The sequence below is a fragment of the Myxine glutinosa genome, unplaced genomic scaffold (genome assembly GCF_964187855.1).
Source record: "Myxine glutinosa unplaced genomic scaffold, kmMyxGlut1.1 SCAFFOLD_2075, whole genome shotgun sequence".
Taxonomy (NCBI): Eukaryota; Metazoa; Chordata; class Myxini; order Myxiniformes; family Myxinidae; genus Myxine; species Myxine glutinosa.
In genome coordinates this window covers 18,266-34,789 of record NW_027618170.1, presented here as the reverse complement: position 1 = coordinate 34,789, position 16,524 = coordinate 18,266, and the positions used below count along the sequence as shown (strand labels likewise).

The following is a 16,524-nucleotide window of genomic DNA, read 5'->3' as shown; positions in this document are numbered from 1 at the left end:
CACGTTCGGCACACGTGATAGCTCGCTGCTCTCTGATTGGTTGAATCGTTTTTTGGACATAGCTCGGTAACTACTTGTCCGATTAATATGAAACCTTGAAAAGGCACATCCTCGGGTCCCCAGCAATATACCTGGCAAGTTTAAAGTATATCGGACCCGTGGTTGTCGAGAAACAGCAGTCACAGACATACAGACATACAGAGATTACTGGAACTCGGGCATGCCCGTACTATATCTATATCTAAAATTATATCCCCCCCTCTATTTACATGAAATGGTTTGGTCCAAAGCGAACGGCTTGCGAGTACGGTGACAATCCCCCCCCTCTATTTACATGAAATGGTTTGGTCCAAAGCGAACGGCTTGCGGAGTTTGGTAAAGAAATCGCCATAGCATGCACAAACGCGCAGGAAAGCGAAAGAATCGCAAATTAGTTTTAATTAGTTTTAAAACATCGTTTAACGCCAACATAGCGGCAACATAGTTCGCCAACGTGAAATAAATGAATACGCTCTCAAATGTGCCGTCCGAGGCAGAGTCTGTTCGCCACGTTCGGCACACGTGATAGCTCGCTGCTCTCAGATTGGTTGAATCGTTTTTTGGACATAGCTCGCTAACTACTTGTCCGATAAATATGAAACCTTGAAAAGGCACATCCTCGGGTCCCCAGCAATATACCTGGCAAGTTTAAAGTATATCGGACCCGTGGTTGTCGAGAAACAGCGGTCACAGACATACAGACATACAAACATACAAACATACAAACATACAAACATACACACAGAGATTACTGGAATTATAGATAGATTATAGATAGATTGTGGAACATTTTGAATGCAAAAGCATTCCTATTTACTGAAATGAAGCGTTTTTTGCAATAAAGTTGTTGTTTGCAGATTGTGCACACTTATTGTCCCGAATTACACTTCCAATGCAGAAATGCGTGTTTCATCATATAGTTTGCACCTGAGTTGACGTACCAAGCAAAACAACACATTTTCCACGAGGAAGATTGTGAATGCAATTGCACTCCTATTTACTGAAATCCGATTTACGAAATACGCCTTCGTGAGATATATCAGACATGAAGTTTCTGGCCAGGATTTGTCAAATTCTGTGTGTTTGGTTCAAACGCTAATGACTGAAGTGTTTGCCCCTCTCATTCCTTCATTCATTCAGTCACACACTCACTCATTCACTCCAGCACTCACTCACTCCCTCATTCACTCACACTCAATCATTCACTCACTTATTCACAGAATGACTCACTCACTGATGTTGGTTTATAATTATTGATGAAAGGATATTTGATAAGTTTGGTAATTGTATGAATAAAATATTTAACATTTGAAAAGAAAATTTTTCATGGAGCGATGGTGGTATAGTGTTGAGCATAGCTGCCTTCCAAGCAGTTGACCCGGGTTCGATTCCTGGTCATCGCAGCTTAATTTTTATACTGTGCTTGCGAAGTGCAAAGCAGGTTTCAGCGATCGGGTGTGTGTGTGTGTGTGTGTGTGTGCGTGTCTGCATTAAAAAAAAAAATTCTCAGCCACCGTTGGATCGATTGACAAGAAATTCTTAACCCCGGAGTATCTCCGACTCAAGATTTATTTATCTATAATCAGGACGTTTCCCCGAGAATTATTACATTTGCACAAGTCATTTCCACGAAGAACATTGTGAATGGAAAACAGTCCTTTCCCTGAAATGTCGCGCTTTGGACCAAAAACTTTGTGTCTCCGCATTTTGCAGAGTGTGCAATGATTCATGCAAAAACTCCTCCTCTGTCGTGAAAAGAGGCGTTTTGGAGCCAAAACTTATTGTCTGCACAAATTGCACCCTCATTGTCCCGAATCACACTTCTAATATTGAAACGCGTATTTTCCTCAAACAGTTGAACATTGTGAATGTAAAAACAGTGCTATTTCCTGAAAAGAAGCGTTTTGGAGCAAAAACTTATTGTCTGCACAAATTGCACCCTCATTGTCCCGAATCACACTTCAAATATTGAAACAAGTGTTTCATCAAATTGTGGAACATTGTGAATGCAAAAGCACTCCTATTTACTGAAATGAAGTGTTTTTGGCAATAAACTTGTTGTTTGCACATTTTGCACCCATATTTTCCCGAATCACTCTTCTTACGCGTGTTTCATCAAATTGTGGAACATTTTGAATGCAAAAGCATTCCTATTTACTGAAATGAAGCGTTTTTTGCAATAAAGTTGTTGTTTGCACATTTTGCACACTTCTTGTCCCGAATTACACTTTAATGCAGAAATGCGTGTTTCATCATATCGTGTGCACCTGAGTTGTACGTCCTTCGCAAAACCACACATTTTCCACTCGGAAGATTGTGAATGCAATTACACTCCTGTTTACTGAAATCCGATCACGAGGAAGATTGTGAATGCAATAGCACTCCGATTTACTGAAACTAGGGCATGCCCGTACTATATATATATCTAAAATTATATCCCCCCCCCCTCTATTTACATGAAATGGTTTGGTCCAAAGCGAACGGCTTGCGAGTACGGTGACAATCCCCCCCCCCCTCTATTTACATGAAATGGTTTGGTCCAAAGCGAACGGCTTGCGAGTACGGTGACAATCCCCCCCCTCTATTTACATGAAATGGTTTGGTCCAAAGCGAACGGCTTGCGGAGTTTGGTAAAGAAATCGCCATAGCGTGCACATACGCGCAGGAAAGCGAAAGAATCGCAAATTAGTTTTAATTAGTTTTAAAACATAGTTTAACGCCAACATAGTTTGCCAACGTGAAATAAATGAATACGCTCTCAAATGTGCCGTCCGAGGCAGAGTCTGTTCGCCACGTTCGGCACACATGATAGCTCGCTGCTCTCTGATTGGTTGAATCGTTTTTTGGACATAGCTCGGTAACTACTTGTCCGATTAATATGAAACCTTGAAAAGGCACATCCTCGGGTCCCCAGCAATATACCTGGCAAGTTTCAAGTATATCGGACCCGTGGTTGTCGAGAAACAGCGGTCACAGACATACAGACATACAGAGATTACTGGAATTATAGATAGACTAGGGCATGCCCGTACTATATATATATCTAAAATTATATCCCCCCCCTCTATTTACATGAAATGGTTTGGTCCAAAGCGAACGGCTTGCGAGTACGGTGACAATCCCCCCCCCTCTATTTACATGAAATGGTTTGGTCCAAAGCGAACGGCTTGCGAGTACGGTGACAATCCCCCCCTCTATTTACATGAAATGGTTTGGTCCAAAGCGAACGGCTTGAGGAGTTTGGTAAAGAAATCGCCATAGCGTGCACAAACGCGCAGGAAAGCGAAAGAATCGCAAATTAGTTTTAATTAGTTTTAAAACATAGTTTAACGCCAACATAGCGGCAACATAGTTTGCCAACATGAAATAAATGAATACGCTCTCAAATGTGCCGTCCGAGGCAGAGTCTGTTCGCCACGTTCGGCACACGTGATAACTCGCTGCTCTCTGATTGGTTGAATCGTTTTTTGGACAAAGCTCGGTAACTACTTGTCCGATTAATATGAAACCTTGAAAAGGCACATCCTCGGGTCCCCAGCAATATACCTGGCAAGTTTCAAGTATATCGGACCCGTGGTTGTCGAGAAACAGCGGTCACAGACATACAGACATACAGAGCTTACTGGAATTATAGATAGACTAGGGCATGCCCGTACTATATCTATATCTAAAATTATATCCCCCCCCCTCTATTTACATGAAATGGTTTGGTCCAAAGCGAACGGCTTGCGAGTACGGTGACAATCCCCCCCCTCTATTTACATGAAATGGTTTGGTCCAAAGCGAACGGCTTGCGGAGTTTGGTAAAGAAATCGCCATAGCATGCACAAACGCGCAGGAAAGCGAAAGAATCGCAAATTAGTTTTAATTAGTTTTAAAACATCGTTTAACGCCAACATAGCGGCAACATAGTTTGCCAACGTGAAATAAATGAATACGCTCTCAAATGTGCCGTCCGAGGCAGAGTCTGTTCGCCACGTTCGGCACACGTGATAGCTCGCTGCTCTCTGATTGGTTGAATCGTTGTTTGGACATAGCTCGGTAACTACTTCTCCGATTAATATGAAACCTTGAAAAGGCACATCCTCGGGTCCCCAGCAATATACCTGGCAAGTTTAAAGTATATCGGACCCGTGGTTGTCGAGAAACAGCGGTCACAGACATACAGACATACAAACATACAAACATACAAACATACAAACATACACACAGAGATTACTGGAATTATAGATAGATGAAGCGTTTTTGGCAATAAACTTGTTGTTTGCACATTTTGCACACTTATTGTCCCGAATTACACTTCCAATGCAGAAATGCGTGTTTCATCATATAGTTTGCACCTGAGTTGACGTACCAAGCAAAACAACACATTTTCCACGAGGAAGATTGTGAATGCAATTGCACTCCTATTTACTGAAATCCGATTTACCAAATACGCCTTCGTGAGATATATCAGACATGAAGTTTCTGGCCAAGATTTGTCAAATTCTGTGTGTTTGGTTCAAACGCTAATGACTGAAGTGTTTGCCCCTCTCATTCCTTCATTCATTCAGTCACACACTCACTCATTCACTCCAGCACTCCCTCACTCCCTCATTCACTCACACTCAATCATTCACTCACTTATTCACAGAATGACTCACTCACTGATGTTGGTTTATAATTATTGATGAAAGGATATTTGATAAGTTTGGTAATTGTATGAATAAAATATTTAACATTTGAAAAGAATATTTTTCATGGAGCGATGGTGGTATAGTGGTGAGCATAGCTGCCTTCCAAGCAGTTGACCGGGGCTCGATTCCTGGTCATCGCAGCCTAATTTTTATACTGTGCTTGCGAAGTGCAAAGCAGGTTTCAGCGATCGGGTGTGTGTGTGTGTGTGCGTGTCTGCATTAAAAAAAAAAAATTCTCAGCCACCGTTGGATCGATTGACAAGAAATTCTTAACCCCGGAGTATCTCCGACTAAAGATTTATTTATCTATAATCAGGACGTTTCCCCGAGAATTATTACATTTGCACAAGTCATTTCCACGAAGAACATTGTGAATGGAAAACAGTCCTTTCCCTGAAATGTCGCGCTTTGGACCAAAAACTTTGTGTCTCCGCATTTTGCAGAGTGTGCAATGATTCATACAAAAACTCCTCCTCTGTCGTGAAAAGAGGCGTTTTGGAGCAAAAACTTATTGTCTGCACAAATTGCACCCTCATTGTCCCGAATCACACTTCTAATATTGAAACGCGTGTTTCCTCAAACAGTTGAACATTGTGAATGTAAAAACAGTCCTATTTCCTGAAAATAAGCGTTTTGGACCAAAAACTTATTGTCTGCACAAATTGCACCCTCATTGTCCCGAATCACACTTCAAATATTGAAACAGGTGTTTCATCAAATTGTGGAACATTGTGAATGCAAAAGCACTCCTATTTACTGAAATGAAGAGTTTTTGGCAATAAACTTGTTGTTTGCACATTTTGCACCCATATTTTCCCGAATCACTCTTCTTACGCGTGTTTCATCAAATTGTGGAACATTTTGAATGCAAAAGCATTCCTATTTACTGAAATGAAGCGTTTTTTGCAATAAAGTTGTTGTTTGCACATTTTGCACACTTCTTGTCCCGAATTACACTTTAATGCAGAAATGCGTGTTTCATCATATCGTGTGCACCTGAGTTGTACGTCCTTCGCAAAACCACACATTTTCCACTCGGAAGATTGTGAATGCAATTACACTCCTGTTTACTGAAATCCGATCACGAGGAAGATTGTGAATGCAATAGCACTCCGATTTACTGAAATGAAGCGTTTTTGGCAATAAACTTGTTGTTTGCACATTTTGCACACTTATTATGTTACAGACGCGGGTTTTAGATGTTATATTGACCGAGCGGTGGTGTATTTAACCGCGTCCGAACAGTTACTCCCCGATTAAAACCCGATTCCACCCGACGTTGACCAGATCGCCCCACAGATATTCAATCGGGAAATCTCTAAAGCGACCGAAAGAGAATGAAAAAGAAGAAGAAGAAGAATACGGAGGAAGAACAGATTTTATTATACACACACAAGCAATGGATGGAAGAAGCAGTAACACAGCGAATCGTTAACTTACACTATTCATTTTTACTTAGCCCCAAGACAACGAGTAGGACAGGACGTTCACACTTACACAGGGGATATTGCAGGCAGGTAGGGCTTGAGATGGATTGCTTGAGAGGGAGGCAAAGTCGGGAGGCCGCAGCTCACAATTCCTCGCGGTTTTGGCGGGAAACCCTCCGTCGTGTATCCGCTGCGGTAGACGTCAAGCGCTGGTTCGGCACACCTGCTCCTCTTCTTGGGGTGGGGCCGTCTCCCTCCTTTCAGCGCGTCTCTCCAAAGCTGGTTTCCTTGCCGAGTACCTCTCCTCTTTGGCTTGGAGCGTTTCGCATCTCACCGCTCCTCTTCTTGCAGCCTCTTTGCTCATCTCCCAGGGTCATCTCCTAAAGCAGTCCCTTACAGTCGCTTTTATCACCTCGGGCGAAATGAAGCCGCCGGCTCCGAGGGCACGCCTACCGGGTCGCTCACCGCGGTGTTGATTGGCTGTTAGGGTTGGTTCACTCCTTCCCTCTTATGACGAGGTGGAGACACGCCTTTCTTCCCCAAACCTACCTCGTGGCCAATGGTGGTTTGAAGAAAACCACCCAAATTGCGGAAGGCAATTGGAAGGGAGGTTTTGGGGAAATTGGAAGGGCCTACGCTTATTTTGTTTGATACAATGCAAAGTCAATCTAGTGGGAAACACATATTTAGCCTACATGGAATAAGGAAATACACTATTTAAAAGATATATCGTGACCTGCGTGTAAGTTTCATGGAATTAACTAGGAGGCCGACTGCGACCATTATTTACATTAACAGGGTGTTACCGTACCTTTTGTAACATTCACATTGTAACGTTTTCACATTCGTTACACTTCCTCCAAAATTGTTACACTTCTCAAAAACCGTTACACTTCTCAAATTCGTTACACACTTCTCAAAATCGTTACACTGCACCCTCGTTTCTTCAGGCCCGTACTCGGGCCTATTAAACTTTAACTTAGTGTGACACGTAGGTGTAATTCCCTCTACAATTAACCTGACCCTGAGTGTGACAATTTTAAAACACAAATAAGTATGTCCCCCTATTGCATTGCACCCTGTCTAACAGACTCAAGCCCACAGCTAACCGAATTACGGAATTATTCTCAAAATATACATTTACGGTGGGGAGCATTATTTACAATGACGTGATTTCTTATTTACAACGCAACCCAGGACCTGTGTTTTTTTCTTTTTTTTTCTTTTTAGGGAACAAGAGAAAGAAATTCCTGTTGGGAGGGAGGAGACAGCACGCATTGCATCGATGCACCAGTACCAATACCACCAAAGCACCCAAAAGCACCAAAAAGCACCACAAAGCACCAAAAACACCACTCGGTGCGCAGTCACCATGGTTCATAATAAACACAACAAAACAACTGGTGGTGGTCTTCTCTTTCTCTGCTGGGCCGATGTTCTTCCCGACGTCTTCTGGCTTCATGCGGCCTATTTGGACAAAATAAAAAGCACAACTTGTGTCCATTTTTATTTAGGGCCTCAGGGGCCAACTAAGGGTGGTCCACCTGTTTGGCAAAGGTGCCACCTTACCGAGGTCCGCAAGCAAGATTCCCTGGCCACTATGGCCGGTCTCCAACAGAGGTGCCCTGCCCCAGAACCTGGGGTCCATCAAGTGGTACTTGGCTGCAGAACAGCGGTCCATACAGTGGTACATCAACGCAATGCATGCTGGTTCTGGGAATCTCGGGCGCACAATGGCCACCTCACGCACGCTCCCCTCGGCACCCAATGGCGCACAGGTCATGTGGGAGACAAAAGAAAGACAATTGAGCGAGGGGTAAGGTCACAAGGGTACACGTCAATAAGGCAATGCAAGGTGAAATGCGTACGGAGGGCGAAGTGAGAAAGCTCGTCCCTACCGTACGTCACCCCCCCGGTCACCTACCCTTGCCCTTACCCCATATGTACAAAATCTACACATTACCAATTCGTTACTACTGTCACGTCTTCCCCATATTTCCCCTATACCAAATTCGTCACCACAATCCCTCTACTTCAAAATTTGCCATCACCAATTCATCATCAATCCTCATAAGGAGGGAGAGATGGAATTACGCACAATGTCACACCCACGTCATGATGCGTCTCACAATCCAAACATTTGCATCATAAAAAATAATCAAAACATGGCATGGTGTGGAGTACCTGTCACCTCAGGTGAGTGGATGCAGATGGTGCGAGGAGATCCTTCATCCTAACTATCCTCTAAATGACTTTAACACACTTTACACTACCCGGGGTCTCTCCCTGCCAATCCATTGGCCAACTTACACTATGGGTTCTAAAAACCAATTCCCATTGACCAAACTGTGGTGCCTCTCAATTTGGGGTCTCACTCCCCCGATTCATCTCACGGTGCTCCCGCACAATTTCTGGGCTGCGACGTCTAGCTCTCCCAACAGGTCTACCCACCTGCACACCTCCACCACTGTAGTTGCCACCCGAGCTTATCTAGCTCCTCACCCTAACCTAACTAACTGGGGACAGCCCCTCTACTGGCTCTGTCACCCCATGGTGCCCTCTGGCACTGGGCTACCCGGGTCCGTCCTCCGGATCCTCGGGCCCCATCCACAACAACTACTACCGGCTCCCAGAGCCCACCTGCGGCCTCACCTGGCCGACATCCTCACAGTGGTGGAGCGCCCAAACAACTACACACACTAACAGGCTACACGCCCAGCCATTTCCGCAACACTAATGCACCCATCCAAATACCATTCTGTCACCCGCACCACAGATGCCAATATCCAACCACAATTTACCTGTACCCTCTACCTAACACTTACACTACCCGCCCCGGGTATCCGTGATGGGGGTCCACTCTTCCCCCATTCACACCTTCGCACCATCTACTCCACTCCACAATTTCCACCATTCTCACTCCACGACCATCCATTCCAATACTCCAGATATTCCACACTACCATTTATTCCACACAGCCACATACACCTGTTGTTGCACACCTGTGCCCTCACACCTGGTGCCACCTGCACCCTCCTTTCTTCCTGGACCATTTGGTCAACACAACACGCAATCACCACTACTCCCTCATACACTGCTCCACACACCTGTTCAGTTGCACACCTGTGCAATCACACCTGTTCCATTCTCACCTGTTCAATCCTCACACACACGGCATCATCTCAGCTAACTACTCCCCTCTGAAACTTGCGCTTCCCAGTCGTCCCTTTAAACTATTGCGCTCCCACGTCATTATAATCCACACTAATCTACCTGCGTCCCCACTACAGGTATCAGTCACTAACTAAACTTAACGTTACCTAATGTCATCTTTGCTAGGGCCCTATCAATATCCTAACCCACCCGGGCTAGTTTTCACTGCCATACACCCCATAGACTATTGCGCATTTGCCCCACCTGTGAGGGATGGTGGATTTGCCATCCCACCACATCGGGGGTCTCTCACTATCAATTTTGTTCGTCCAGATTCCAACCAATTCAAAAATTTTCCATTTACTGCCAATTCTACCCACCTTTCGAAATTTCGTATCAATTCACTATCACTATTACCATCACCCGTCTACTTATTACATCCTCCCGGTGCGCCAATTCACATCTACAGCCCGGCTTCGTACAGCCGAGCAATGAACGCGGATTCTTTTGTGCCGGCGGCTGGATGCGTCCCGCATTCGGGGCAGGGGCGGGGGCTTACCCGGGCCGAGATCCCACGCCCAACCTCGGCGTGGAGCCATCCAATGTCCCGATCTCGACCTGCCGGCACCTCTCAACAAAACGTGGTCGCCATAACGACCCTTCCTATCCAGCTGCCCGCTCCGCCTAGTGGAGCCCGGCCGCGGCCGTTCCAAGCGAGGCACAGCGTGGATCGCGTACGGCGGTTCTTTCGAAACCGCCGTGCTCCGGATCCCCGCTGGTCCTCGCGGCACGCGAAGCTGCCCGACGCGCACCGAGGGCCCGATTCGGCTATAAGTCGTTCTAACCTCTAACCTGGTTACCGTCGACGCTTCACCTGGATTCTTACAAGCATACGCTACCCCTTTCTTGCTCATACATGCAGCTGTTCCCATTCTCCTCGTATCTTTCCTTACACACCTCGGTACACTCATTCCGCTCGCCGACTTGGTCACACACCTGACCACCGAACACTTTGGCACACATTCGTTGGTCGCACACCTCACCAACACACCTCTTCGCGCCCCCTCCTCGGTCACTTCCTCTGTGACAATCACAGGTGTGCTCTCATTCGCACACCCAACCACGTGCCTCACTACCAACTCAAATGTGCCTTCCCACACACGCTCTACCATTCCAGGTGTGCATCCTTCCATTCCAGGTGTACATCCTCGCTCACCTGTCACAACCAACTCACGCTCCTTGTCACTCTCACTACTCTCACCACTACTCTTGACAACGCACTCTTTCCTCATGCACCTGTCCGTTACACACCTTTCTCGCGCACACTCTCCCGTTACACCCTCTGTAACACTCACCACAGACGTACACTTTCTCGTTACATCCTCTGTAACACTCACCACAGGTGTACACTCTCTCGTTACTTCCTCCGTAACACTCACCACACCGCGCTTCCATGTACCCCCTCGCACACGCGCTTCGACCAACTCACTCATTACAGCACACTCACTCCTTGGCGTGCACTTTTTCCTCACACACCCCATGGTCGGACATTCTCGCACACCTCTTTTTTCGCACACCCGACCTGTCACACACTTCACCAACGGCCTTTCACGAACACCCGGATCCAAACCAATCCCCAAGCCGACTGAAGCTTTCCTCACATCATATACATTGCCACTCACCTCCGTACTTCGTCTCCGCACCTCCTTTTCCACCTGCAAACTTTTTATTTGGTTAGCGAGCACCACATTATGAGTTGAGCACCGACCTTGCACATATTCCGCTATCTCCTCCCTTATTTCTCTCTTAGTTTCTGTCCGTCTCTTCTTAATTTCACTCACCTCTTCCTCCACTTCCTCTAATTTTTGTTTAACCTCTTTTATTTCTCGGTGCGTCTCTTCAAGTTCGTCCTCTAAGGCTACCGTAACCGTCTCTATGTGCATCCTCACCTGCCGGTCCTTTGTCTCCATTATCTCTGTCACCTCCTCCACCCTCATTGTCAGTTCCTCCCGTACCATCTGACATTGCCTCTGCGTCGCTATTAATTCGTTTTTAATTTCTTTTTGTGTCGCCTTTAACCCTCCTAGTACCGCAGTGTTCTTTTGAACCTGCTCCACTAACTTCGTTTGTCCCTCCGTCAGCTGTTCCACCTCCTCCGTCAGATCTTCTATTCCCCCTTGTAACTTTGCCGTCCCATTTCTCACCTCTTTCTCCATACGCTTCTCACCTCGCTTTACCTCCTCGCGCAGCCCCGAAACCTCCTCACTTACCCCTCGTCGTATTTCCTCTATCTCTTTTGTAGATGCCACCCTCATCTGTCCCAATTCATCCCTCTGAGCATCCAGTTTGGTTTCTACCCCGATTTTCACCTCCTCTATTTGCTCTCCCATTTGTTTGATTTCCCTGGCAGATTGTTCCCCTATTTCCCGCAATTTGTCCTCCATCCTATTTTCTAACCCCATTAACCCATTTTTCACCCCCTCTAACTGATTCTCCTGGGCAGCCATTCTGTTTTCCACCCCCGTTAACCCATTCTTTACCTCTTTTATCCCGTTGTCTAACCCCTCAAAATTATTGTCGAACTTCCCAAATTTCTTGTCTAACTCCTCACCGGTACCCCTCGCTTCGTCCCTCATTACCCCCATTTGGCCCTCCAATCGCTCACCCTGAGCATCCATCCGGTTCCCCATTACCCCCATTTGGCCCTCCAATCGCTCACCCTGAGCATCCATCCGGTTCCCCATTACCCCCATTTGGCCCTCCAATCGCTCACCCATTTGTTCCATAAGGGCCCTCATTTGCAGGAGGAAAAGGTTCGAATCCACCAGCGGCGCTGCTACGGTCGCGGCAAAATTTGGTGCCGCTACACCCACGTGCGTGAGGACGCCACTTTGCGCGTCTGATACTTCCGCAACCACATTGCTATTTTTCTCCTCCTCCCTATCCTCCACATACATTTCCCCGAGGTCCTGGGTCGATTCCACCCTGTCTATCTCTCCCACCGACATCCGATCGCCTTGATTGTCCATGGCGCGATCTCAAAATTCGGGTTTTATATTTTCGTAAAACAAAATCAAATTTCGCCGTTATAATTTCGAGTGCGTGAAACGCGCTCCGGATCGAATTCTACTTCCCAACACCAATTGTTACCCTAATGGTACAATTGGTGTTCCAAAATTTGGGCCTAACAAATTTAGTCCCAGGTCCGAATCCAACTCCTCGACACCAAATGTTACAGACGCGGGTTTTAGATGTTATATTGACCGAGCGGTGGTGTATTTAACCGCGTCCGAACAGTTACTCCCCGATTAAAACCCGATTCCACCCGACGTTGACCAGATCGCCCCACAGATATTCAATCGGGAAATCTCTAAAGCGACCGAAAGAGAATGAAAAAGAAGAAGAAGAAGAATATGGAGGAAGAACAGATTTTATTATACACACACAAGCAATGGATGGAAGAAGCAGTAACACAGCGAATCGTTAACTTACACTATTCATTTTTACTTAGCCCCAAGACAACGAGTAGGACAGGACGTTCACACTTACACAGGGGATATTGCAGGCAGGTAGGGCTTGAGATGGATTGCTTGAGAGGGAGGCAAAGTCGGGAGGCCGCAGCTCACAATTCCTCGCGGTTTTGGCGGGAAACCCTCCGTCGTGTATCCGCTGCGGTAGACGTCACGCGCTGGTTCGGCACACCTGCTCCTCTTCTTGGGGTGGGGCCGTCTCCCTCCTTTCAGCGCGTCTCTCCAAAGCTGGTTTCCTTGCCGAGTACCTCTCCTCTTTGGCTTGGAGCGTTTCGCATCTCACCGCTCCTCTTCTTGCAGCCTCTTTGCTCATCTCCCAGGGTCATCTCCTAAAGCAGTCCCTTACAGTCGCTTTTATCACCTCGGGCGAAATCAAGCCGCCGGCTCCGAGGGCACGCCTACCGGGTCGCTCACCGCGGTGTTGATTGGCTGTTAGGGCTGGTTCACTCCTTCCCTCTTATGACGAGGTGGAGACACGCCTTTCTTCCCCAAACCTACCTCGTGGCCAATGGTGGTTTGAAGAAAACCGCCCAAATTGCGGAAGGCAATTGGAAGGGAGGTTTTGGGGAAATTGGAAGGGCCTACGCTTATTTTGTTTGATACAATGCAAAGTCAATCTAGTGGGAAACACATATTTAGCCTACATGGAATAAGGAAATACACTATTTAAAAGATATATCGTGACCTGCGTGTAAGTTTCATGGAATTAACTAGGAGGCCGACTGCGACCATTATTTACATTAACAGGGTGTTACCGTACCTTTTGTAACGTTCACATTGTAACGTTTTCACATTCGTTACACTTCCTCCAAAATTGTTACACTTCTCAAAAACCGTTACACTTCTCAAATTCGTTACACACTTCTCAAAATCGTTACAATATCGTGTGCACCTGAGTTGTACGTCCTTCGCAAAACCACACATTTTCCACTCGGAAGATTGTGAATGCAATTACACTCCTGTTTACTGAAATCCGATCACGAGGAAGATTGTGAATGCAATAGCACTCCGATTTACTGAAATGAAGCGTTTTTGGCAATAAACTTGTTGTTTGCACATTTTGCACACTTATTGTCCCGAATTACACTTCCAATGCAGAAATGCGTGTTTCATCATATAGTTTGCACCTGAGTTGACGTACCAAGCAAAACAACACATTTTCCACGAGGAAGATTGCGAATGCAATTGCACTCCTATTTACTGAAATCCGATTTACGAAATACGCCTTGGTGAGATACAGTATATCAGACATGAAGTTTCTGGCCAGGATTTGTCAAATTCTGTGTGTTTGGTTCAAACGCTAATGACTGAAGTGTGTGCCCCTCTCATTCCTTCATTCATTCAGTCACACACTCACTCATTCACTCCAGCACTCACTCACTCCCTCATTCACTCACACTCAATCATTCACTCACTTATTCACAGAATGACTCACTCACTGATATTGGTTTATAATTATTGATGAAAGGATATTTGATAAGTTTGGTAATTGTATGAATAAAATATTTAACATTTGAAAAGAATATTTTTCATGGAGCGATGGTGGTATAGTGGTGAGCATAGCTGCCTTCCAAGTAGTTGACCCGGGTTCGATTCCTGGTCATCGCAGCTTAATTTTTATACTGTGCTTGCGAAGTGCAAAGCAGGTTTCAGCGATCGGGTGTGTGTGTGTGTGTGCATGTCTGCATTAAAAAAAAAAATTCTCAGCCACCGTTGGATCGATTGACAAGAAATTCTTAACACCGGAGTATCTCCGACTAAAGATTTATTTATCTATAATCAGGACGTTTCCCCGAGAATTATTACATTTGCACAAGTCATTTCCACGAAGAACATTGTGAATGGAAAACAGTCCTTTCCCTGAAATGTCGTGCTTTGGACCAAAAACTTTGTGTCTCCGCATTTTGCAGAGTGTGCAATGATTCATGCAAAAACTCCTCCTCTGTCGTGAAAAGAGGCGTTTTGGAGCAAAAACTTATTGTCTGCACAAATTGCACCCTCATTGTTCCGAATCACACTTCTAATATTGAAACGCGTGTTTCCTCAAACAGTTGAACATTGTGAATGTAAAAACAGTCCTATTTCCTGAAAAGAAGCGTTTTGGACCAAAAACTTATTGTCTGCACAAATTGCACCCTCATTGTCCCGAATCACACTTCAAATATTGAAACACGTGTTTCATCAAATTGTGGAACATTGTGAATGCAAAAGCATTCCTATTTACTGAAATGAAGAGTTTTTGGCAATAAACTTATTGTTTGCACATTTTGCACCCATATTTTCCCGAATCACTCTTCTTACGCGTGTTTCATCAAATTGTGGAACATTTTGAATGCAAAAGCATTCCTATTTACTGAAATGAAGCGTTTTTTGCAATAACGTTGTTGTTTGCACATTTTGCACACTTCTTGTACCGAATTACACTTTAATGCAGAAATGCGTGTTTCATCATATCGTGTGCACCTGAGTTGTACGTCCTTCGCAAAACCACACATTTTCCACTCGGAAGATTGTGAATGCAATTACACTCCTGTTTACTGAAATCCGATCACGAGGAAGATTGTGAATGCAATAGCACTCCGATTTACTGAAATGAAGCGTTTTTGGCAATAAACTTGTTGTTTGCACATTTTGCACACTTATTGTCCCGAATTACACTTCCAATGCAGAAATGCGTGTTTCATCATATAGTTTGCACCTGAGTTGACGTACCAAGCAAAACAACACATTTTCCAGGAGGAAGATTGTGAATGCAATTGCACTCCTATTTACTGAAATCCGATTTACGAAATACGCCTTCGTGAGATATATCAGACATGAAGTTTCTGGCCAAGATTTGTCAAATTCTGTGTGTTTGGTTCAAACGCTAATGACTGAAGTGTTTGCCCCTCTCATTCCTTCATTCATTCAGTCACACACTCACTCATTCACTCCAGCACTCACTCACTCCCTCATTCACTCACACTCAATCATTCACTCACTTATTCACAGAATGACTCACTCACTGATGTTGGTTTATAATTATTGATGAAAGGATATTTGATAAGTTTGGTAATTGTATGAATAAAATATTTAACATTTGAAAAGAATATTTTTCATGGAGCGATGGTGGTATAGTGGTGAGCATAGCTGCCTTCCAAGTAGTTGACCCGGGTTCGATTCCTGGTCATCGCAGCTTAATTTTTATACTGTGCTTGCGAAGTGCAAAGCAGGTTTCAGCGATCGGGTGTGTGTGTGTGTGTGCATGTCTGCATTAAAAAAAAAAATTCTCAGCCACCGTTGGATCGATTGACAAGAAATTCTTAACACCGGAGTATCTCCGACTAAAGATTTATTTATCTATAATCAGGACGTTTCCCCGAGAATTATTACATTTGCACAAGTCATTTCCACGAAGAACATTGTGAATGGAAAACAGTCCTTTCCCTGAAATGTCGTGCTTTGGACCAAAAACTTTGTGTCTCCGCATTTTGCAGAGTGTGCAATGATTCATGCAAAAACTCCTCCTCTGTCGTGAAAAGAGGCGTTTTGGAGCAAAAACTTATTGTCTGCACAAATTGCACCCTCATTGTTCCGAATCACACTTCTAATATTGAAACGCGTGTTTCCTCAAACAGTTGAACATTGTGAATGTAAAAACAGTCCTATTTCCTGAAAAGAAGCGTTTTGGACCAAAAACTTATTGTCTGCACAAATTGC

General features: G+C 45.0%; 3 non-coding genes across 3 annotated transcripts; all 3 read left to right on the top strand.

Moving 5' to 3' along the window:
• Nucleotides 1-1,370: 1,370 nt before the first annotated feature.
• TRNAG-UCC (transfer RNA glycine (anticodon UCC)) lies at nucleotides 1,371-1,442 on the top strand. The gene has a single exon. It is a non-coding gene; the product is annotated as a tRNA-Gly (tRNA).
• Nucleotides 1,443-14,361: 12,919 nt separating this feature from the next.
• TRNAG-UCC (transfer RNA glycine (anticodon UCC)) lies at nucleotides 14,362-14,433 on the top strand. Its single transcript has one exon. It is a non-coding gene; the product is annotated as a tRNA-Gly (tRNA).
• Nucleotides 14,434-15,927: 1,494 nt separating this feature from the next.
• Nucleotides 15,928-15,999, top strand: TRNAG-UCC (transfer RNA glycine (anticodon UCC)). Its single transcript has one exon. It is a non-coding gene; the product is annotated as a tRNA-Gly (tRNA).
• The last annotated feature ends 525 nt before the right edge of the window (nucleotides 16,000-16,524 follow it).